This window comes from Gopherus evgoodei, chromosome 9, assembly GCF_007399415.2.
Source record: "Gopherus evgoodei ecotype Sinaloan lineage chromosome 9, rGopEvg1_v1.p, whole genome shotgun sequence".
In the NCBI taxonomy this organism is placed as follows: domain Eukaryota; kingdom Metazoa; phylum Chordata; order Testudines; family Testudinidae; genus Gopherus; species Gopherus evgoodei.
In genome coordinates, this window is record NC_044330.1 from 55,056,410 (window position 1) to 55,079,341 (window position 22,932).

Below are 22,932 nucleotides of genomic sequence, written 5' to 3' on the forward strand. Positions count from 1 at the left end.
CCAGAGGCAGGCCCTGCTCACAGAAGCTGGCAAGGAAAGGGCTGATACTACAAAAAGAGACATACCTAAAAGGTACTGGACACCAGATATCAGAACATCTGCATACTTGTACGCGCCACACGGATAACAAGGAACAGGCTGACCCATCCTAGTGACAGGGCCAAAAGGGTAATATGATGGATAGAGTTGTTTTTTTCGAACCAACATTGTACAAGGTGAGAGGCAGCACCTTACTACGTAGAGGAGTTGCACCTTGCTACATAGAGAGGTTGCACCTCAATACGTCAGAAGTGATGTGTATCTTGTTTGTACCTGTGTATAAGAATGCATCCCTGGGGTAGTATTTTTGTCTGGCCTAGGGGGCAGTGGGAAGTCCTGCCACTGACTGAGCCGAGTCCATTGTCAGGGAGCACATAAGTACTAGCTAGCCGCACCTCAGCAGCACCTTGGACTTCTATGCCAGGGAGCTGGAGACTGTGTTTCTCTTCGACAATAAACCTGGCCGACGTGCCTTCATACCTTACTAGAGTCTGTGGTCATTGGGGGTTCTCTCGGGGTCTGCTGTGTCAGCTATCTGTGCAGAGCTGGGACAGCACACAGAGGGAGCACACGCACGCAGCTGATTGATATCAACATTGAACAGAGCGGAGCACCACACTGGGAGCATCTGACAACACTCGATAACAGTTTATTTTATCCAGACAATTCTGTTTGTGCTACCTGCATGTAACCACATTTCTCTAAATCTCCTCTGCCCTTGAACAATGGAATGTATTCCTATACCTGATGAACTGACGAAATTTGTGGTTGCCCTACAAGAATGATGCCAGAGTTCACTTAGCTACATGCACGCTACACTGTGTTCGGTGATAACCCAAGCTCACTCATAGCTGCACTACAGTACATGAAGACAGAAAATGTTTCCATTTGTTGCTTTTCTGTAGGCATATGGCACTAGTGGCGTAGAAAGGCTCTAAATATAGCCCTCTTATCAGTGGGTGTGATTTCTGTAGAAGAAAAGTTATAAATTACATACTAGCCCTTCTAAACATTGATTGCCTCTTGTATCTGCATTTCCTGATAGAAGAGAGAGTAGTTTGTGCTGTGATTTTGTCTCTCAGCATTTAAGAATAGCACAGGTCAAGGGTATCTGAACAAACAAGATAAGACCACATTGCCTTGCATCTAACAATGCTTAAAGCGGCCAGAGCCCATGCATAGCAGTGCCCCATCTCCCAGGAAGCTGGCTATGGACAACATGATGTGCACAACCACTATCTCTTTCATTTCCTCATCACTGTAGCATATACACCTTATATTGTACTGAACCCTGTGTGTGTTAGTATTTTGCTCTTTTCGTGTTCCACTTGCAAACAAGAAGTCCGAGCTCAATGAGTTTACCTGCATAAACAATCCTTTGTATTCAAGTTAATTCATCTATTTGTGCATTTGTACACACCTGGCCAGATAAACTGACTCATTCCATTTAGAGCCTGTATAAATGCTACTGCTGACGTACCTTGGGTCACAGGTACAAAGATCAATTACTATGGGATACTAAGTACACTAAGAACTTATTTCCTTCTTGTGATAAGGCACAGCATTTAGCACAAGAAGGTGAAGCCCTGAGGCATTCCACGGGCTAGAACAAGAACAAGAATCCTTCTTGCATCTTTACGGGGATGAAAGTAATCAACAGAAAGTCCAGCATCCTGGCAAAGAGGTAATCATAGTACTGAGAGAACACCTTACCTGAGTGGTTCTTGAGATCTCAATGCTCACTAGTTCTTAGAAAAGACTGCATTACACATTTGCTTGGCAATAAAGCAGGGGTGAGATTTGCGGAGTAAGACTCAGGATAGCTAGAAGCCATGCTGCAAGCCACATCAGTTTTTGCAGATCGGAGATTACTTTGAATTCTTAACTCAGCACGGAATTGGAAAATATGTCACTTTAAGGATCTGGTTTCTTTTTCTTTGAAGGGTGACTTCAGACCAACCCACATCCATTTCAAAGGGCTTGGCAGCAAAGTGGGAGTGACTCCTGTTAAAGGGGCTGGCTCGAGGTTGCTGCTGGAGGCTCTGAAATATGAAAATCCCAGTACAGCCAGTCTACTTGTTCAAATGTGTATTTATTTATATTGTGGATGCCAGGGCAAATGAGCAGGATCAAGGTCCTGTTGACGATGAGATTGCTGCCCTGAAAAGCCTACCATCTAAGAGGAATAACAACTAGGGAGCGGATATAATGAAACAGAAATGGTCCTATAATATACAGCACCTTTTTTTTATGTCACACTGTGCCCCCTCCACCCCCCGCTTATTCTCCAGCCTTGGGCTATGTGTTTATCTGTAACTATCCTGGCAGAAGGGGATTGAGGAGTGATTTGAAGGAGAACAGGGTAAACAGTGCCAGGTTTACTATGGTGCCAGTGGCTCCATGGAGCCGGGCCCATGCTGAGAAGAGGCCCCAGCCTACTCCGCTTGCACTGCATCTTGAGACCTCACGCCTCCCCCCACCCATCACTTGCTCCTCTTGGCCTGCCTGCCAGCTGGCCAAGGGCTCCTCTATGCCCCTTGGCCCCACCCCCCTGCTCCTCTCTGCTCCCTGGCAGGACCCCAGTGCACCTCTGGCTCTAGGACTGTGGGGTCCTGCCTGTCTCCCCAGGGCTGAGCTGACTGGGACTGGTGCAGAAGCCTGGCCAGTCTCAGCCTGGGGGCAGGGGGCAGACTGTGGGGGTGGGGGGCTTGGCTGCGCCCTTCCAGGCTCTTGAGAGAGTCCAGCAAGGGCAGGCCTTGGCCTGGCTGATCACACCTTTCCTGAAGGGATAGAGCAATTCCTGGCCTGGGGACCAGCCCTGGCTACACTGCTGGTTCAGCCCAGCAGACGCGGTCACCTCCCAGCAGGGCTGGTGAGTGCGGCCAGAAGGCAGGACATGGGGGAGTGGGTCTCTAGGGAGTCTGTGTGTGGGGCGGGGGAGTGCTGGACTGGAAGGGGGTGGGGAAGATGTGTGTGTTGGGGCAATAGAGAGTGGGGGTTCTGTCTGGGGGGGTGCTGGGCAGTTGTGGGGGGACTGTGGGCAGGGGAGTGCTGGCAGGGGTGGTGTTGCGCAGGGTGCTGAGCATTTCTGGTGAAGGTCTAGGGGGAGTGCTGGTCATAGGGAATCGAGGGGAGGTGTTGGATGGGGCGGGTCTCTGTGGCATGGCAGGGGCCATGCCCCTGAGGGGAAGGGGCATGCTGGCATCACAGGGCCACTGTGCATCTGGCAACTGGCCGTTTGTAAATAGTGCCCTCGCAGGCTCGCTCCTGTCATGCCATGCCCCTGGCTGGCTCCTCGGTCTAGGGACTGACCTCCCTGCACCATGCTCCATTGCCTCAATGGGGGCCCACAAATATGTTTGGTGCCAGGCCCACAAAAGTTTAATCTGGCCCTGCCTACCAGCTTTATGAATCAGTTCCACAGCACTGTCCCTTATACATGGAAAGCACACACACTTGTGGGAAGAGAGAACAAGCAAGTGATACAGCATGCCGACCTTAGCAAAGCAGGAGGAATGGGGGTGATCTGGTAAGAGACAAGAGCTGAGAGCAGGGAGAGAAGCAGATGCTCAGATTTGACAGTGAAAGAGAGGGAGCCAGGGGAGGGATTACAGGGGGCTAGGAAATTTGGAGAGAAAAAAAATCCACAGAAAAATAGCTTTTTTTAAAAAAAAAATCAGTTTTTAAATTACTATTCATATGTTAATTATAACGATGCTGGAGCACACCCTCCATTGCCCTGCAGTCACTCACACAGATACAAAGGGAGTGGTAAAATGCTAGCCAAGCAACATGGCAGTGTTTTATACCCACTCTTCCCTGATGGCACTTTCTCATGGATTGAGGGTACAGCTAACTGTGTGATATAGTATGTATGGAATAACATACCAGAAAACCCTTCATAACAGCCTGTGTCGTTTACACTTTAGTCGGTGACTTGCTCTGTTCAGTGTTTATGGATGTCGATCAAGAGAAGGAACACAATTCTGTACCCTGACCTGGGGTGTGTTAGTACTATTGATTTAATTTATCAATGTAATTTAATTTTCATTAATTTGCAATTAATGATAATATTAATACTTAGTTATAAACATTAATTAGTATGGGTTTAGGCTCACCAATCTCTTTGATCAGAAGATAAAAGTTCTTGTCCCAAATCAGGCTCCACAGAATTTATAAGGGACCTTGGGGGATATGACAGGAAACTCACACTGAGATAGATATCGTCATAAAGACTTTATTAAAATCAATGAAATAGTAAGCAAATGGTAAAATAGTCAGAGTTACAAAATTACAATTGCATTACTGTTATTCAAGAGATACATATGAGAATATAATATTATGTGCTGTAAAACTTTGGTTAATACTCACACCCTGTTTTGATAACCTAGTGTTGAAAGACACAGGATCTCGTCTTTCCAGTTTCTCACCTCTTGCAGAGGTGTGGAAAGGAAACTAATGCGAAGAGCTGTCAAAGCTGCTTTAGAATTTATTCTCTAACTTAACTGAAAGAAAACCTAATACACACACTGAAAATAAAATTTAGAGAAACCGAGTAGATGGATAGCATCAATACGTAGTTGAAGAGTGAGATAGTGAAGTGGGTCACCTATTTTATAGGGCATAAGTGCTGGAAATCCTTCCTCTTATGCCCAAATTTTATTCCTCCCCACAGAAATGTTAGGGTATATTTACCCCATAGGCTAGTATGTATGTGTGTATGAATGACAGGTATGTACGCACTTGTGGTGTACTTGTTAAGTCTGTGGATACTTTGAAAAATCCCCTATGCCATTCTTCATTGTCTATTGGTCTAGCTAAAAGTCTTTTAGACAGGCATGGGAACTTTATCTATTTAGGTAACAAGATAAAGATCAACTTTACTTTCTGGGTAAAAGGACCCCACTATAGGTATGCTAACTTTGCTTTAACTTAACATACAGGTTTTTGGCCTGTGGGTCTCTTGCATTACAGCCAAACTTATTTTTAATATAAATCTATAAACCTATTACAATACATCAAATACTTAAACTTATAAGAAAAGATATATCGATGTAAGCAAGCAGATTAATCCTTAGGGCTACAATTCCTAAACTTTTCATTTTGTCCAGGGGAATTTCTGGTAACTCTAACAGTAGAGCCTGAGTCACCTGAACCTGTAGATGAAGTTACAGGTTTATGTGCATGAGTAGTTGCATGCTGCTATGATACATGATGAAAACAAAATAAAGACTTCCTGACTTTTCTCTTTGTACCACACTGGCTATTGTCTGATTGTTAATGCAGCAACAAGGCATAGGATGACATTGTGATTTGACCAAACAGTGCCAATTTCATTTCGGGGGGGAAACACACCATCCTAACCATGAACAGAGGCATCTGACAAGAGAGTTTCAAAGGGTGTCACTGTGGAGTATGCGTGGAGGTAGCAGGTCTTGGCGAATGGTGTGTTTGGTCCATCTGTGGGTTGTTTGCCTATTTGCTCTGCGTACGGGCTGCACAGGTGCGCTGGGGGCCTGCGCATAAGCAGCTGAGACAGGTCTAGCTGCTTATGCGCAGGCCCACAGCGCACCTGTGCAGCTGAGACAGGTCTATTTGTTGGTGCATTGCCTTGGGACAGCCACACAGCTCCAGTCCTTGGAGCTTTAATCAGTTCTGCTGCTTGAAATCAGCAGTTAATTGTTCTCTGGTGGTGAGGGGCAGAGCTGAGTTAAGCAGGGAGACTGGTACAAGAAATCACTTGCGAGGTGAACTTGAGAGATGCAAAGAGAGGCAGTTAAGAGGAGAGTTTATGAGGCAGCATAGAGGCTCTCCTTCCAGCGCAACATGCTATTTCAAGATTGTCAGTGATGGAGCAGGGGTGGTGATCTACCACAGAGGTGCCATTTTTGCTTTCCTGCCTGAAGGGACTTCCCGTGCATGAAGTGCACGCTGGTGGCTGTGCTGGAAGAAAAGATTATTGAGTTGGAAGGGCAAGTAGTGGCACTACAGAGAATCAGAGAAGCTGAAGAGTTCCTAGACAGGCAGATCCAGAAAACACCAGTACCCCAGGTTCAAGGAAGAAAGGAGCTGGACACCAAGAAGTCAGAGAGGAGACTTGGCAGTTTGTAACTACCAGAGGCAAGAGGTCAAGGCAGCATTCTACAAGGCTGGAGCTTGATGAGGATGGGCAAGCGCATTGGCCACCAGGCAGAAAGGGACCATAAGGAATGCCACACAGCTAGAAGTTTCCAATTGATACCATGTTCTTGATGTGGAAACTGGGGAACCTCTCTCTCAAGATCCAGCTTGTCCAAGGCAATGGAGAGATGTCCAGGACATACCTGTGGATGGCAGCTTAGCCCAACCTGTAAGAAAAACAAGCTTGCCCACAAAAGGCCTTTAACAGTTCATGGCAGATGGACAATCTTTCTTGGGGATTCAGTTCTCAAAAGAATTAAAAGAACATTTTGCAAGGCACAAGCAGACAATAGGATATTGTGCTGTCTTCCTGGAGCCGAGACCTCATTCTAAGACTGGACAGGTTTCTGAAATCAACAAAGATCCACTGGTAATGTTTCATATAATTATTAATGACACTGCATCAGTGAGCTGTGCTGCAATAATAGATTACATCAGGGACCTTGGAAATCTGCTGAAGAATGTCAAAGCAATCTTTTCAGGGATCCTTCCTGTACCATGAGCAAGGGAAAACAGGAGGCAGAAGATTCTGGAAGTGAATCACAGAGGAGGTAAGTGGAGGAGGATTTTGGTTTTGTGGAATTACAGCCCCATCTCTTCACTGGTGGTGAACCATAGTTTAGATGGCCTCTATCTCAGTAGAAAGGCAACCAATAGTCTACCTGTCCCCAGGCTGAGAGTAGCCAGCAAGATGTTAGTTTAACAAATGGGGGAGGATAAAAAAAGAGGGAAGATATGAGTGCTCAGCACAAAAAAAAATCAAGATATTGAGAACAAATCAAGGAACCAAAGAACCTGAAGGGAAGAAATTCTTGAATATGACTTTTTATATAATTTTGATGGATAGTATTAGTTTATTTTCTTCAATTATAGATTTTTAATTTACTCAGTTGCAGGAAATTAGAGGTCAAATATTTAATGACAATAGAGCTTGAGTTGCAAAAAGTTAAACTTCACAACTGTTAAAACACAACTTGTCAAAAATCACGTCAAAATATATAAAGTAAATATCCTTAAATCAAACTTTAAGATCTCAAGCATCACTTTTCTAACTTTTCCCACCTGTAATTTTCAATGGAAATATTTATCAGTGTGTATGTGTACAGTGAAATTGACATTTACCAACATTTACTGGTATACATTTAATCTCTCTAAGCCTACCTATACACCAATACTAGGAGCACGGGTAATAAAAAAGAGGAATTGGAATTCTCATTTTGAGCATAAATTTGATCTAGTTGGCATTACTAAAATTTGGTGAGATGATTCCCATGAGTGGAATGAGAACAGTCAGTCAATGGTTATAACATATTTAGGAAGGATTGAGTGGGTGGGGGGGGGTGGCACACTGTCAAAAATGGTATTACTAGCTTACGAGTCACTGATTGTTTGAAAGAAAGTGATCTTGAATGCATGTGGATCAATGTCCTGACACTGAAGACACACAGTAAGGTATGAGTTGGTGTCTGCTGCAGACCACCACATTGCACTGGGCAACAGGATGACCTGCTCCTGAAGCCCCTATCTACGATGTTGTAGCGAGGGGACCCCACTCCCCCGCGCTCCTGAGGAGAACAGACCAGAAAGGGCGTGGCCATGGGCGGAGCCCCCGCCGCCTGTCCCCGCCTCCCGAAAGTCAAGGGGCAGGACAGGAAGTCCAAGGCCACCGCTGCCTATCCCCGCCCCCCGGAAGTCAAGGGGCGGGACAGGAAGTACAAAAGCCCGGCCCCGGGGCTCAGTTAGAGGGAGGCGGCCAGAGAGAGCAGACGCTAGGGCCCGAGCTCCCGCTGGGCCCGGCCTACCCCGTGCCCGGTACCCGGAGGGGTACTGGCCTGACCTCCCCTGGGGCCAGCACTCAGAGGAGCCAATTGAGCGGTCCGACGCTCGGCCTGTGGAGGAGCTGCCTGGACCTCCCGATGCCCGGTACCCCGAGGAGTGGACTGGACCTCCCGACGGCGGATACCCTGAGGAACCCATGGTCTGGGACGCCCCGGACGACGCTGGCAGAGGGCAGGTACCCAGCAAGGGGGAGGTTGGAAGTGGCCCGTGGGCAGCCGACCCCAGTCAGGCTGCAGGCTCGCCTGAGCCAATGGCAGTGTGTTTCGGTCAGGATTCCCCACTGACTGTCAGCAGCGTAAACAGCTGCTAGGGCCCCAGGCTGGAACGCAGTGGAGTGGGAGGGCCTGCGTTCCCCCTGCCACCCCTCCAAGGGTGGCAGACTCCCCCTCCCCTGACCTGAGGAGGCTGTCTCAGCTACCTTGTTGCTCAGCCCCTGCTGAAAGGCCTGAGCATAGACTGTGTGCTGCCCTGCCCTGCCTAAGGGCCTGGGCTTATATATATACACTTTACCTTGTTGCTCAGCTCCTGCTGAAAGGCCTGAGCATAGACTGTGGGTGTTGCCCCGCCCCACCCAAGGGATGGGGCGTACCTATGTACTATTCTCTCGCGCCCAACCCCGCAGCAAGGGACAGGCCCGAGGCAGAAGGAGTGAGGCGAGCTGGTGTGGCTCCCCTCCCATCTCAAGGAGGGTCAGGCCCCAGCCACACTCTACTACATGTGGTACCAGAAGTGGGGTCTCCCTGCCCAGGATGTGGGCACGAGCCCTTGACCCCTGCGAGAAGGGGATATGGGGACACTGCTGTCCCCCTGGTGACATGGACTTTACCAAAGTTCCTCACAGCTCTGATGGAGACCCAGGAATGACAGCAGGCGGCCCTGTTGCAGCAGCAGTAGCGACAGGAGGCCGCCCAACTACAGCAACAACAACAAGTCATCGAACAACTGGGGGTCCAGCAGCACCAGCTGATGTAGGACCTGACAACTCAGACTCAGGAGTTTCAGCGACAGTGCCTGCAACAACTCAGAGGCATGCTCCCCCGCGGCCCCGACCCCAGGCGGGAGGGCCAGACGGGACCCCACGACCCCCTCCACCAGTCCGGCTGACGAAGATGGGCCCCCATGACGACCCGGAGGCATTCCGGGTAACCTTCGAGCGTGTGGCCCAGGTTGCCGGGTGGGCCCCGGATCAGTGGGCCACCCTGCTTGCCCCGTATCTAACGGGAATGGCCCAGGCCTTATACCGAGGCCTCTCCACTGAGGCTGCCAAGGACTACCCCCGAGTCAAGGCAGCGATCCTGGACGCGCTAGACATCACCCCTGAGACCTTCCGGCAGCGGTTTAGGGGCCTGACCTACGGCGTGGGCGCCCGACCCCAACTGATAGCTCAGGAACCGAGAGACCTGTGTACGCAGTGGCTCCAGCCCGACCGACGAAGTCCTGAGGAACTGCTTGAGCAGATCATCTTGGAGCAGTTTCTCCACATCCTCCGGACCCGGGGAAAGAGCCTGGATCCTCCGGCATCGGCCCCCGACAGTGAGGGATGCCGTAACCCTGATGGAAAACTTCCTAGCGGCTGAAACCTTGGGCGGGTCGACACCACGAAATCATCCGGCCGGGTCCGGATGCCCCCACTCGGAGAAAAGGGGGGACCGCCATGACGAAGTTCGAACCACGCCCTGGGACCAGGAACCCCACCTGCAGCGGCCGGCGGGCCCGACCCATCAAAGTCTTCCAGGTCCCGAGGCCCGACCAGAACACCCGCCCCGAAGTCCCCCTGGGAGCCAGCTGAGGGGGTCGGCCCGCTCTGGGCGGCCCAAGGTCAGCCCTTGCTTTTCCTGCGGCAAGCGTGGACACCTCCAATGGGACTGCCCAGTGATGGAGTGTGACTTCGGACAGGTCTGCGCCGGAGAAAATCGGGCCCGACCCCTGCAACCGCCCAAGGTCACCATGCCCGTAATTGTTGACGGCTGCCAGACGCAGGCCCTGGTTGATTCAGGCTGCGGACAGACCTTAGTCCGCCAAAGCCTCGGCGTCACTAAAGACCCGCGGCTCGGGACAATCCACCTGCAGTGCATCCATGGCGACATACGGCCGTATGCCAGCGCCCGAGTCTCCCTTTCAGTGGCTGGGGTCACACAGACTCTTGTGGTCGGCCTGGCCTCGCGGCTCGCCTACCCGGTGATCTTGGGGCGGGACTGGCCCGAATTCATGGACGTTCTGCAGACCCATCGGCTCGAAGAACCAGAGGATATCCCTGCCTGCGAGGGAGACCGCATCCCGGAACGCACCACAGATGAGCCTGATGGGACGGAGCCTGACCGTCCAGCTGAGGCGGTGGAGGAATCCCAACTGCGGGTAACCGAAAGGCCTGAGGCTACCACGGATTTCTGCCGTGACCAGAGGGAGGACCCCACCTTAAACCAGATGTACGACCAGCTTGCCGCAGTTGACGGTGTCCCAGTCGACCCGGGCCAAGCAGAAAGCTGGCCCCGCTAGGAGTTACAGCGAGACCGTCTCTACCGCGTGGACCGGTATTCCCGTACGGGGGAGGTCCGGACGCAGCTGGTAGTCCCACACCGCCATCGACGGGCCGTTATGAGTCTGGCACACGATGTCTCTGCAGTGGGACATTTGGGCCAGGAGAAGACCCTGGCTCGAATCCTGTCTCGCTTTTTCTGGCCCGGGGTGCACACCGAGGTGCAGAGATACTGTGCCTCCTGCCCCGAGTGCCAACTGGCCGTCCCTGCACGAACAGCCCCGGCCCCCCTGATTCCCATGCCCCTCGTGGAAACTCCGTTTGAACGGGTGGCCATGGACTTAGTGGGATCCCTCCCGAGAAGCCAGGCCGGGTTCCATTATATTCTGGTCATTATGGACTATGTCACCTTCTTCCCCGAGGCCATTCCGCTCCGGAGCATTACTGCCCGAGCCATCGCGGATGAACTGATCAAGGTCTTCGCCCGGGTCGGCCTGCCTCGGGAGCTACTCACTGACCAGGGGACTAACTTCACCTCCCGACTATTGCAGCAGGTCTGCACGCTCCTCGGGGTCAAGCAGTTGCGTACCTCAGTTTACCACCCGCAAACCGACGGCCTTGTGGAGCGGTTCAACTGGACTGTAAAGGACATGTTGCGCAAATTCACCCCCGAGGACCTGCGCCGGTGGGACCAGTTAATTCCACTCCTGCTGTTGGCTATCCGTGAAGTGCCCCAGGCCTCCACCAAGTTCTCCCCCTTCGAGTTGTTATATGGCTGCCACCCAAGGGGGCTCCTGGACCTCGTGCGGGAGACCTGGGAACAGACCCCTTCTCCCACGCAGGGACTTTTGCAGTACGTCTCCCAGCTTCAGGAACGGCTCAACCAAGCCGGGATGCTCGCTCGCACGAACTTGAAAGTGGCCCAGGAGGTCCAAGCCCAAACATGTAACCGGGAAGCGCAGGTCCGCGAGTTTCAACCTGGAGACCGGGTGCTGTTGCTCTTGCCCTCTACGGAGTCCAAGCTACTGGCCCGCTGGCAGGGGCCCTACAAGGTGATTCGGAAAGTCGGCCCGGTCACCTACGAGGTCCACCAGCCTGACTGCCGGAAAAGGACCCAGAGGTACCATGTGTAAGCAGAGTCAGGATAAGCTCTACCCTGACATCTGGTGGAAAGAATGTCAGAGAGTGTATTTGCATAGGCACGCCTACCCTATCCCAGACTGCTGAGCGGTGGGACTGCTTAGTGACAAATGACTCACCCTCAGTTGGGTGGTACTTGCTAGACAAGGGACATGGGTTCCAAAACCCAGTGAACTGAGAGAGGCTGGGTGCCTGTGTGGAGCCAGAAGCACCAGTTGCACTCTCTCCACTGTGGAATGTCAGAGTTGATTTTTTTTATTCCCTCAAGAATCTAAATACAGGTTACTGAGCTGAACGCACTTTGGGCTAATGGTGCACTAGCACTGGGGCTCCCTCACTAAGACCTGAGATCACTAAGAGTTGAAATCACGAAAGAGCTGAAATGACTGAGCTAAGAGCACTGAGTACTGTGCTAACTAGTGGGGAAGCCTGAAGATATACTGTGGAACAGAGCAGCTGGCGGCGTGGAGCAGTTGTGGGGATGGCTGGCGCGGATCATGGGACAGCTGGTGGCAGCAGAGCGGAGTAGCTGTGGGACGAGTGGAGCGGCCCACAGAGCGAGCGGAGCTGAGCAGTTTTGCAGAGCGGCTCATGGAGCAGAGCAGCTGGTGGAGCGGAGCAGTTCCTGAGGACGGCTGGAGGAGCAGAGTGGAGCAGTGGAGCAGCTGGTAAAGCGGAGCAGTTCGTGGAGAAGGCGGAAGCAGAACCCACGGAGAGGCAGGGCAGTTGGCCCCGGACCACGTAAGGTGCCCCTTTCTACCCAGGCTGGGGGGAGGGACCTCTACAGATAACCCTTGAACTCTGGGGTGGCATTGACCAGAGACTTTTGGGTTGTTGGACTTTGGGGTGATTGGACTTAAAACCCTAAGGGGAAAAAGGACAGTGCCAAACGTACTTGGAGGTGGGTTTTTTGTTTATGGTTTGTGTTATAACCCTGTTTGTGGTGTTTCTCCAATGGGATGCTGCATTGATTCCTTCCTTTATTAAAAAGATTTTGCTACACTCAGACTCCATGCTTGCAAGAGGGGAAGTATTGCCTCGTAGAGGCGCCCAGGGGGGTGTGGTATGTGAGTGTCCCAGGTCACTGGGTGGGGGCTCGAGCCGGTTATGCATTGTGTTACTGAAACGGAACCCCTGGATACTGAACCCGGCCCTTGTTGCTGCCAACTCAGAGGGGCAGAAGGGTTATACATGTGAACCTCCTGAAGCCTTGGCAGGAGCGAGAGGGGCTCTTGATCAACCCCTACCCCCCTGAACCAGAACTGGGGCCCCGGGCTGGTCCTCCCGACGACTCCACAACACCTCAACTCGGGGAATCCCTCACGGAGGCGCAGTGAAAGCAGATGGGCTGTCTCCTACAGTCATTTCGTAAAACCTTCACCGCCCAGCCAGGCTGGCACGACCCTCGAACAGCATACTATCCAGACAGAACCAGGGGTGGTAATCCGGGAGGCGACAAGGCCTCTCCTCCATTGAATGTGACACGTCCTAGAGGAGGAAGTATGGGCGATGCTAGAACTGGGTGTCATAGAATGGTCGCAGAGTGAGTGGCGGAGCCCCATGGTCTTGGTCCCCAAACCTGACGGTACCCAGCGCTTTTGCATCGACTTTCGGCGTGTCAACTCCGTGTCGAAGTTTTGATGCATACGCAATGCCGTGGGTGGACGAGCTGCCGGACCGCTTGGGCGAGGCCCGCTTCCTCACCACCCTCGACCTTAGTAAGGGGTACTGGCAGATCCCGCTTGACCCTGCCTCTCGGGAGAAAACCGCGTTCGCTGCACCCTCCGGCCTCTATCACTTCACCTGGATGCCCTTCGGCCTCCATGGGGCCCCGGCAACGTTCCAGCGACTCATGGACTGTCTCCTTCACCCCCACCAGGAATAGGCCGCTGCGTACCTGGATGACGTAGTTATCTACAGCACATCCTGGGACAACCACCTAGAACGGGTGGCCGCGGTCCTACGGGCCCTGCGAGATGCTGGACTAACCGCCAACCCGAAGAAGTGCCGGATTGGCTGGCAGGAGACCACCTACTTCGGCTACACTATCGGCGGGGGACAGGTATGGCCGCTCGTAGGGAAGATCCAAGCTCTAGCTGCCTGCCCACCCCCCACCACGAAACAACAGGTACACCGCTTCCTCGGGTTGGCAGGTTATTATCGGAGGTTCATCCCTAGCTTTGCGTCCATTGCGGCCCCATTAACGGATTTCCTCACTAAGGACAGCCCCCGGTGGATAGAATGAACCCCTGCCTGCGACCGGGCCTTCCAGACCCTCAAAGATTGCAATTGCCGGGAACCCGTTCTGTACAGTCCAGACTTCTCCTGAGGGTTCATCCTACAGACCGACGCCTCCGAGGTAGGATTAAGCGCGGTTCTGTCTCAAGAGGTGGAGGGCGAGGAGCACCCCATTGTCTACCTGAGCCGGAAATTGTTTCCACGGGAATGGCACTATGCCGTAATCGAGAAGGAAGCCCTGGCCATGAAGTGGGCTTGTGATGCCCTCTGATATTACCTCCTAGGGGGCACCTTCCTACTAGTCACAGACCATGCCGCGCTCCGCTGGTTGGCGCAGACGAAAAACAACAACATGCGGCTCACACGGTGGTACCTAGCGCTGCAACAATATGCCTTCACCGTCAGCCACCGGGCCGTCAAAAACCATCTTAATGCCGACTTCTTGTCCCACCTTGCGGAGATTGGGGGGCCTGACCCCGATAGACCGGGGTCAGCTTTGGGGGGGCGGGCGGTGTAGCGGGACAGGAAGTCCAAGGCCACCGCCGCCTGTCCCCGCCCCCGGAAGTCAAGGGGTGGGACAGGAAGTACAAAAGCCCAGCCCTGGGGCTCAGTTAGAGGGAGGCGGCCAGAGAGAGCAAACGCTAGGGCCTGAGCTCCCGCTGGGCCCGGCCTACCCTGAGCCAATGGCAGTGTGTTTCGGTCAGGATTCCCCACTGACCGTCAGCAGCGTTAACAGCTGCTAGGGCCCCGGGCTGGAACGCAGTGGAGTGAGAGGGCCTGCGTTCCCCCTGCCACCCCTCCAAGGGTGGCAGACTCCCCCTCCCCTGACCTGAGGAGGCCATCTCAGCTACCTTGTTGCTCAGCCCCTGCTGAAAGGCCTGAGCATAGACTGTGTGTGCTGCCCCACCCTGCCTAAGGGCCTCGGCTTATATATATACTGTTATCTTGTTGCTCAGCTCCTGCTGAAAGGCCTGAGCATAGACTGTGTGTGTTGCCCCGCCCCGCCCAAGAGCCGGGGTGTACTTATGTACTATTCTCTCATGCCCAACCCCGCAGCAAGGGATGGGCCTGAGGCAGAAGGAGTGAGGTGAGCTGGTGTGGCTCCCCTCCCCCCTCAAGGAGGGTCGAGCCCCAGCCGCGCTCTACTACAGATGTGTAGGAAAAGAAGCTGCATGATCATGGGGAACTTCAACTGGAAGTCTCATGCTGCCAGTATAAAACATCCTCAGAATTTCTTATTCTAGAAGACAACTTCCCAACTCAATAGTGCTTTATCCAACAAGGGGAATTCTGTATAAGACCCTGTAGTGACAGATAAATAGGATGATCGAGCAGCCAAATTTCAAGTCCCTGCTCCAAAGCATGGAGCTAGAAATGCTCAACAAAATAGTGGTTAAAAAAGACTTGAACAGGGATAAAAAAAAATTCTCTCTAACCTAATCCTGAGAAATGGCTGAACTATTTTTGCTGCAATTTAGCCAAAAAAATTCACCCAGCATGATAACTTTCAGCTCAAACCCTTACGGTTTGACAGTGGTATAAGCAAATGAAAACAGGATCCTGTGATGGAAAGTATCAGCCTCTCTTAACTGTAGGTGCTATCACCTGTGCCACCTGTAGGTATAGCTTGTTAACAAGAGGCACCAAAAGAATTTGAATTAGAGGATTACTTCCTGCCATGGAATCTAGGGAGTCATCCAGATTCTCTTCCCCCAGGAACCAGGACTGGATGGAGTCACAAGAGGTCTCCTTGCCCACCCTATTGGAAAACGCATCCCGAAGGGGAGCGAAAGCAAGTCACTGGATGAGAGGAAGAGGAGCATTGTAGGTTGGAGGGTCTGTGCAGCAGAGAACAGGGGGGTTGGATCATAGGCTCTAGTCTGGTCCTACCCCTCATTTCAGTGAAGAACTCGTTTCTATTCCAGACAGAAGTGTTCGTTTCTGAGGAGAGGTGCATCTCCCTGTGTTACTTTTCAGGAATGCAGCTCTCTTTTCAAACCACTTAACTCCTTAGCACAATCAACCCTAGGCTGCATTGTTGTCCTCAAAGCCAAATGCACTGAAAATCCTCAAGCGTGCTTCGCACCAAACATGGACGGACACACACCAAATGGGCATGGCAAAAGAAACATCTGTCTATATTCAGTGGGCCAGACCCCACCGAACCTTCCTCCCACCCCTCCTTTTTTGATTGTTTCGTGCAGCTCGGGGATTGCAAAGCAGCTGGAGAACCTCCAGGTATGGTGTGTGTGGGATGTGGGACTTCAGATGGCATAAGGCCACTTTCAACAGCTCTGTCACCCACTGCTGTCCCCGCCTTCCCATTGAGGGGTTGTATTAGTTGTGGGTTGGGGACACAAGGGCACTGTCAGAGCAACATGTGCTCCAGAAATTTATAGTCAGAATAACTTAGAGCAGTGGTCTCCAAACTTTTTTGATCGCACACCCCTATAAGTAAAAAATGTTGAGCATGCACCCCCAATAAGTATTTTTATTTATGTATAAATGTACTACTATACTAATATTATGTACATTATAAAACATACAAAAAATAGAAATTAAAAAGGATGAGATAAAGATGAAATTTTAAAAATTATGTATTGTATTTTATTTATTAACGGTAAAAAAACTTTTGCTCAAAAAAATTAATATTTTTAGTAAGAGCAATGTGATTGAATATGCTTCATAATTTCTGAAAATCTTGGTTTAACAGTTTATGATACAGAGATTTGAAGGTTTGGATTAGGGTTAGGATGCGGGAGGGAGTTAGGGTGTGGGAGGGTGCTCCGGGTGGGGGTAAGGGAGGAGGCTCAGAGTTGGGGCAGGCAGGAGGTGCAGAGCACTTACCTGGTGCAGCTCCTGTTCGGTGCAGGGGGTGTGCAGCGTGGCACTGCCCCCATGGCCACGACTCTGGGAGCCACGATTCTGGGAGCTCCCCCCCACCCCTCTCAGGCAGGCCACCATGAATGTAGGGGCTTTAGGGGATGCAGGGCCCTGGGCTAAGGAGGCCCCAGGGCCCTGGCCTGCAGCTCTAAAGCCCCTTTCGGAATGCAGCCCTGCACGCATGGACTGGATGTTGTGTATTTGGTTGTCATGGTTTTTATTCCCATGGCAACTGAGTTAAATTATTAGGGGTTAGCCTAGCCAGCTTCGGCCGGTTAGGTGAGCTCTGTCTGTAAATAAATGGTAGTTTTGTTAGCTGTCTGGCCTCAAGTTACTTCTTCCTAAACCGGCTGCCCCCAAGGATATAACACCGGAGGACTCAGGAGGCTCAGGGGCAGCCAGCGGCCAGAGAGAAGCGCTACTTTCCCCTTCAAAGTGCCGCTTCTCTCCAGTCGGCTTTGAAAGGGAAAGCCCCGCTTCTTTCCAGCTGCTGGCTGTGCGGCTGCCCCTGCTCCTCCACGGGCCGGAGGACTCAGAGCCGCATTCTGAAATTGGCTTTAGGGCTGCAGGCCAGGGCCCCAGGGCCCCTAATGCCCCTGTGTTCCGGGTGGCAGCTTCCCTGCTTGCTAGTTCCCTCCCTCTCCCGGCCGCCCTTTCCCCCCCCCCCTCCTCCGGTGGTGCTCCTCCTGCCGCGCCCTCCAGTGGATCGTCTTGAGCACCCTCTGGGGTGCACGTATCCCACTTTGGAGACCACTGACTTAGAGCTCTCCCCTGAGGCCGCCCTAAATTACAGAAGGGGTCAAACCAGCCCAAGGACGAGGGGGATTGAAAGATGGCTTAGAGCTATTGTCCCCCTCCTCCCTTGGCTCTTGCACCATACTCAGCTCAGCCAGACCCAAGCATCTGGCTCAATACATCTAGCACAGGGGAGGGCAAACTACGGCACGTGAGCCGGATCTGGCTCATCAGGATTTTCAAGCCATCCTGCAGGATTGCCAGCCCCATGGTGCAGCGGGGGCTAAGGCAGGCTCCCTGCCTGCCCTGGCCCTGCGCCACTCCTGGAAGCCACCGGCACCATGTCCCTGTGGCCCCAGAGGAGAGGGGGGCACTGCCCCCCTACAGCTTCCATTGACCGGGAACAGGGAACCGTGGCCAATGGGAGCTTTGGGGGTAGTACCCACAGGTGAGGGCAGCACATGGCAGGGCCCCTTCCCCTACCCCACCCCACCCCCAGGAGCCACTGCCAGACATGCTGGCCACTTCTGGCAGCAGTGCGGACCAGGGCAGGCAGGGAGGCTGCCTTAGCCCTTCTGCGTGCCACTGCCACCCTGGAGCCGCTCAAGGTAAGCAGTGCTTACCAGAGCCCAAACCCCGAACTACTCCTGTACCCCATACCCCTGCCCTGATCCCATTAACCCCCTGCCTTGAGCCTCCTGCCACACCCCTTCTGCACCCCAACCCCCTCCCCAAGCCCCCTGCACCCCTCCTGCACCCAGCCCCTTGCCCTGAGCCCCTTCCTGCACACTGCACTCCCTCTCACACCCCAACCTCCTGCCCCAGCCCCACATTCATGGCCCTGCATACAATTTCCCCACCCAGATGTGGCCCTCAGGCCAAAATGTTTGCCCACCCCTGACCTAGCAGCATATATAGCTAGAGGTACATGAGTAGCTGAAAAGATAGAGTCAGCTCCTCTCCGAAGCCCTTCAGATACAGTTACTGCCAGATCTCTGACATCCTGTGGCATGCTCGCTCTTTACAGAAGCGATCATCCCAGCACAGCAGAGAGCAGATGGCTGTAATGATGTGTCTGAGAGAAGCTGTCAGCACCCAGCTCCCTGCCTTGCATGATTTTAGGCCTACCACCTGGGGATCGCAAGGAATTCTACATGCATGTAGAAGGCCATTGTCAATATCATGCTCCACGACTGCCATAAGCCAGCTTGTATGGAACAAGCATCGTGCAGTGTCTAAAGGTTATGTCACATTCTGGCCTTGGCACAATTATGAGGAGGAGCCAGGAGTCGAGGCAAAAATTTCACCTTGCTTGACCAGAGTTTAATTAGGACTCACTGAAATTATCTCAACCTAGTCTCAATGGACATTGGTCCACATTTGAAACCACAACATCTGCTAAAGTGCTCAAGAGAGGCCCTGGTCTGGAATAGCAGGGGTGGGGTGAGAAATCAGACCAGAGAGTATTGAGAGAGCTGTGGGAAGCCTAAATAGCCCCTGGACTCAGCCTGACTCCAATCAGCACACTTTTCTGTCCTAGCATGTATTCTGTTCACCCCAAGAGAAATAGCCACGTTATCCAAACCATTGAGGGGTGTTCTGATCCAGGGACTGACGAAGAACCCTGCACATATAAAGCAAACATAAGAGACTGGCAGTGAAGCTGTAGTCTGACAGGGACCAAGGGGCTTAGAGGTAACAGGCTAACCACTGAAATGGAGAGGCACTCTCCTGCACTTGCAGCTTCCAGGCTATTTTGAGCTGCTATCAGAAGCTCAGAGGAAAGGCTACCTACTCTTGCTTGTGTCACTGCTTAAGAAGGCTGGTGCGCAGAAGGCCCAGGAGGCATCTATTGCTACCATTTTGCTATTAACGCCTAGGCCATTTGTTTCTGTTATGAAGCCAGCGCAAAAGGAGAAATTAATTGGAGTGAGTGGCTGGGAAGAACCAAGGAAGCTAGGTAGCCCCTACATATAAGGTACAGAACAGGCAAGGAAGGTGCACTTAGCCAGCTAACGGCCGTTACTGTAGGAGAGCACCACCCAAAAGTGAGAAACACGCATAAGTGTGGATAGACACAAACTGTAGGCCTGGCAATAGGCAGCATACCCACGTGGCCCTGGCTTCATCTGAGGGAAAAGACTGCTGAGATGAGAAGCTGAGGCTGGAGCATCTGGTCTCACCTCTGGCAGACAGCAGCCATTCAGAAGCAGGGAGCCACCCTACAATCAGTAGGTCAGGTTTAAGCATGCTAAGAAGGAAGTTGGATACATGTCTCATTCAAATGTGTCCTCCAAGCCCCCAATGGTTGACAATGAGGAGGTTGTGCCCACATGGGTGGGTGGCACAGCTGAGAGCAGGAATTATTCTGCAGAGGCTTTGTTATCAGAGCACAACAGCTGCTTTCTTGGCCCACACACCAGAAATTGAACCAGGGACTTTCAGAGCTAAAAGCACAAACTAAACAGGCAAGCCGCTCTAGCGAGGGCAAAAACAAACCCATAGCTTTGGGAATTTGTAACATATTCACTAGTGGATTACAGTGGCACTAATATAAAGAGCTGTGGGTGGCCAGGAAACTAAAACTCTTCTCTAGGGTTTAATCAAAGATATTATGTGCGAGTCCCTTGAAAAGCCAGTCTCTCACTGACACCCAAGAGATGTGTCCTGGGGAGAGAGCACATACAGCAGGCTCTGAACTGCTCCCACATCCATAAAGAGGAATGAAAGTACAGCCAGTCAGAAGAGAGCAGCTTTAACTTCCTGGCACTCATAGAATCTTCCTAGCTCATGTTTCGTTCATGTGTCCTTGGCTCGTCTTTGTACAGTTGAAAAAACACAGTAATGGGATACAGTTAATTGAGGCAGCGGCATTAGCAGGACAAAAAGCAGGGAAACAATTCTTTCCCATTACCTTTAATTGGTGACCTGTGGCTTTAACGGGACAATCCTACTTGCACAATCTGTTTTATTGAGATGCTTTTCAGCTTTGATAGGCCTGTCAATCACAATTAGAGGGGTTACATTGCCCATGAAATGCTACAAATTGCTCATGGGCTGCTTTACAAGATGGCCACCAGGAGCAATGAGCTCTCCCTTGCTGAGCATGTTAAAGTGCATGCTTGCTGCTCCTTAGACATCTGCTATTATTACTTAATCCACTGCTGCTAATTATGTTGAGTTCTCAAAAAGATGAACTAGTCAAATTAGCCACAATAAAGGAAGATATTAGCAGTGATGACTGAATGCTAATCCAAAATTGGACTGGAAACATGATGGGTAATGAAAGCAAGGGAAGTCTGTTGTTAATTATCACGTATCCATTTCACTAGTGCTGATTCATATCATATCTTGTACTGTGTTTATTCAGCACCTAGCACCACTGGGACCTGGTTCATGACTGAGACTCCTACTGGGACACCACAACAAATAACAAAAATGTGGTTTTGGTAGCAAACATAGTCATCAGGTCTGATGCTAAAGCAAAGAGCACAGAGTTGGCTTTCCAACATTGCTATAAAAGATTTGAACTCGCTGACAGCTGGCTGTCAATTGGGAAATTGTATGGTAGTTCTAAGAGAGCACAGTCTTACACTTTAGACAGGAGTAGAGATCCAGATCCAAAGGTATTTAGGCACCAAAACCCCAGACAGGCAGGTAGGTCTGGGATTTAGGTGCTTAAGTCCCAGTTTTGGCTCCACTGTGATCCACAGAATGCTGGCTGAACCTAGGGTTGCCAACTTTCTACTCACACAAAACCGAACACCAATGCCCCGCCCCTCCCTTCCTCCGAGGCCTCGCCCATGCCCCGCTCCTTCTCTGAGGCCCTGCCCACCTCTCACTTCTCCCCCCCTCCCGTCGCTTGCTCTCCCCACCCTCACTCAGTTGCTTATTTTCAACGGGCTGGCTCAGGGGGTTGGGGTGCAGGAGGAGTTGAGGGCTCTGGCTGGGGATGTGGGATCTGGGGTGGGGCCCAGGGATGAGAGGTTTGGGGTGCAGGAGGGGGCTCTGGGCTGGAGGGTGGGGCCAAGGAGTTCGGAGTATGAGAAGGGGCTCCAGTCTGAAGCAGGGGGTTGGTGTGTGGGAGGAGGAACTGACTCTGGGCTGGGGGTGCGGGTTCTGGAATGAGGCCAGAAATGAGAGGTTATGGGTGAGGGAGGGAGCTCTGGGCCAGGGCAGGGAGTTGGGATGCGGGAGGTGTGGGCTCCAGCTGAGGGGCTGTGAATGAGACATTTGGGGTGCAGGAGGGGGCTCTGGGCTGGGGCTGAGAGGTTCAGAGGTCAGGGAGGGGGATCAGGGCAGGGGCAGGGGGTTAGTGCCCGGGAGGGGGTCAGGGTGTAGGATCTGGGTGGCGCTTACCTCAAACAGCTCCCAGAAGCAGCAGCAGCATGTCCCCTCTCCAGCTCCTACGCGGAGGCACAGCCAGGCAGCTCTGTGTGCTGCCCCATCCGCAGGCATCACCCCTGCAGCTCCCAGTGGCTGTGGTTCCCAGCCAGTGGGAGCTGTGGGGGCAGCACTTGCATAGGGGCAGCCAGGGGGTTCCTCACACTGCCCCTGCCCCATAGGAGCCGGAAAGGGGACATCCCGGCTGCTTCCCAGGAGACGCACAGTGCACAGGCTAGCAAGAAGCCTGCCAGCCCCTCTGTGTGGAGCCATCAACCAGACAGTCAATAGTCCTGTCAGCAGTGCTGACTGGAGCCGCCAAGATCCCTTTTTTATCAGGTGTTCTGGTTGTAAACCGGACACCTGGTCACCCTAGCTGAACCTTGTAGGCACTCTCACTCACTCAGTACCTAAGTTTTCAGATAAAATTTCACTCAGTGACTGTAGGCCCCAGTAGTAACTAATAGAAGAGTGAATGGAATAGGGGGACTGGACCCATATCTCTCAGCTCCCAGATGGATGCCCCAATTCTTGGACTGCTGAGTCATATTTTCCTCTCTATCCCTCAATGAGAATTTTATTTATCAACAAGCATTGGGCCAGAGTGTTAGAATGACTGTAGACCTGGGGTTGGGGCACCCATGTGAGAGTCCCAGGGTCCTATCCCCTTGCGCCAGTCACTTGCTCATGATTTAACTCACAGGAGAGATTGAGGGAACCCCCATGGAATATCTCACCACTCAGTGGGTAGAGCACTCAGATGAGCAATCCCTGTTCAAAGCCTTTCTCCCACTCTAGCAGGGAGGGGAGACTTGAACCCAGGAGGGTGCTCTGAGCACTGGGGTAAGAGTTAAAAGATGAGCAGCGGGGGGATGACATCATTACCATTACCTTCTCCTCCCACCATTGTGTCTGGCGTGAGGCAGGCGCCTAACCCATTCCCACAAGGAATGACTGAGGTGCCTATGGGGGCTCCACAAACAGGGAGGACAAGCCCCCTCTCCCTCACACAGAGTAAA

The 22,932-nt window shown here is 52.1% G+C and overlaps 1 protein-coding gene across 4 annotated transcripts in view; it reads left to right on the top strand.

Moving 5' to 3' along the window:
- The first annotated feature begins 1,616 nt into the window (after positions 1-1,616).
- The window catches only part of KY (kyphoscoliosis peptidase), an 80,043-nt gene continuing 58,727 nt past the window's right edge, over positions 1,617-22,932 (top strand). For 3 of the 4 annotated variants that reach the window (XM_030576388.1, XM_030576392.1, XM_030576394.1), the window contains exon 1: positions 1,617-1,723. The gene's annotated coding sequence lies outside the window, so the exon portion shown is untranslated. Of the gene's footprint in view, positions 1,724-15,692; positions 15,737-22,932 lie in introns of those variants that run through there. The other variant, XM_030576390.1, reaches the window with a different exon arrangement.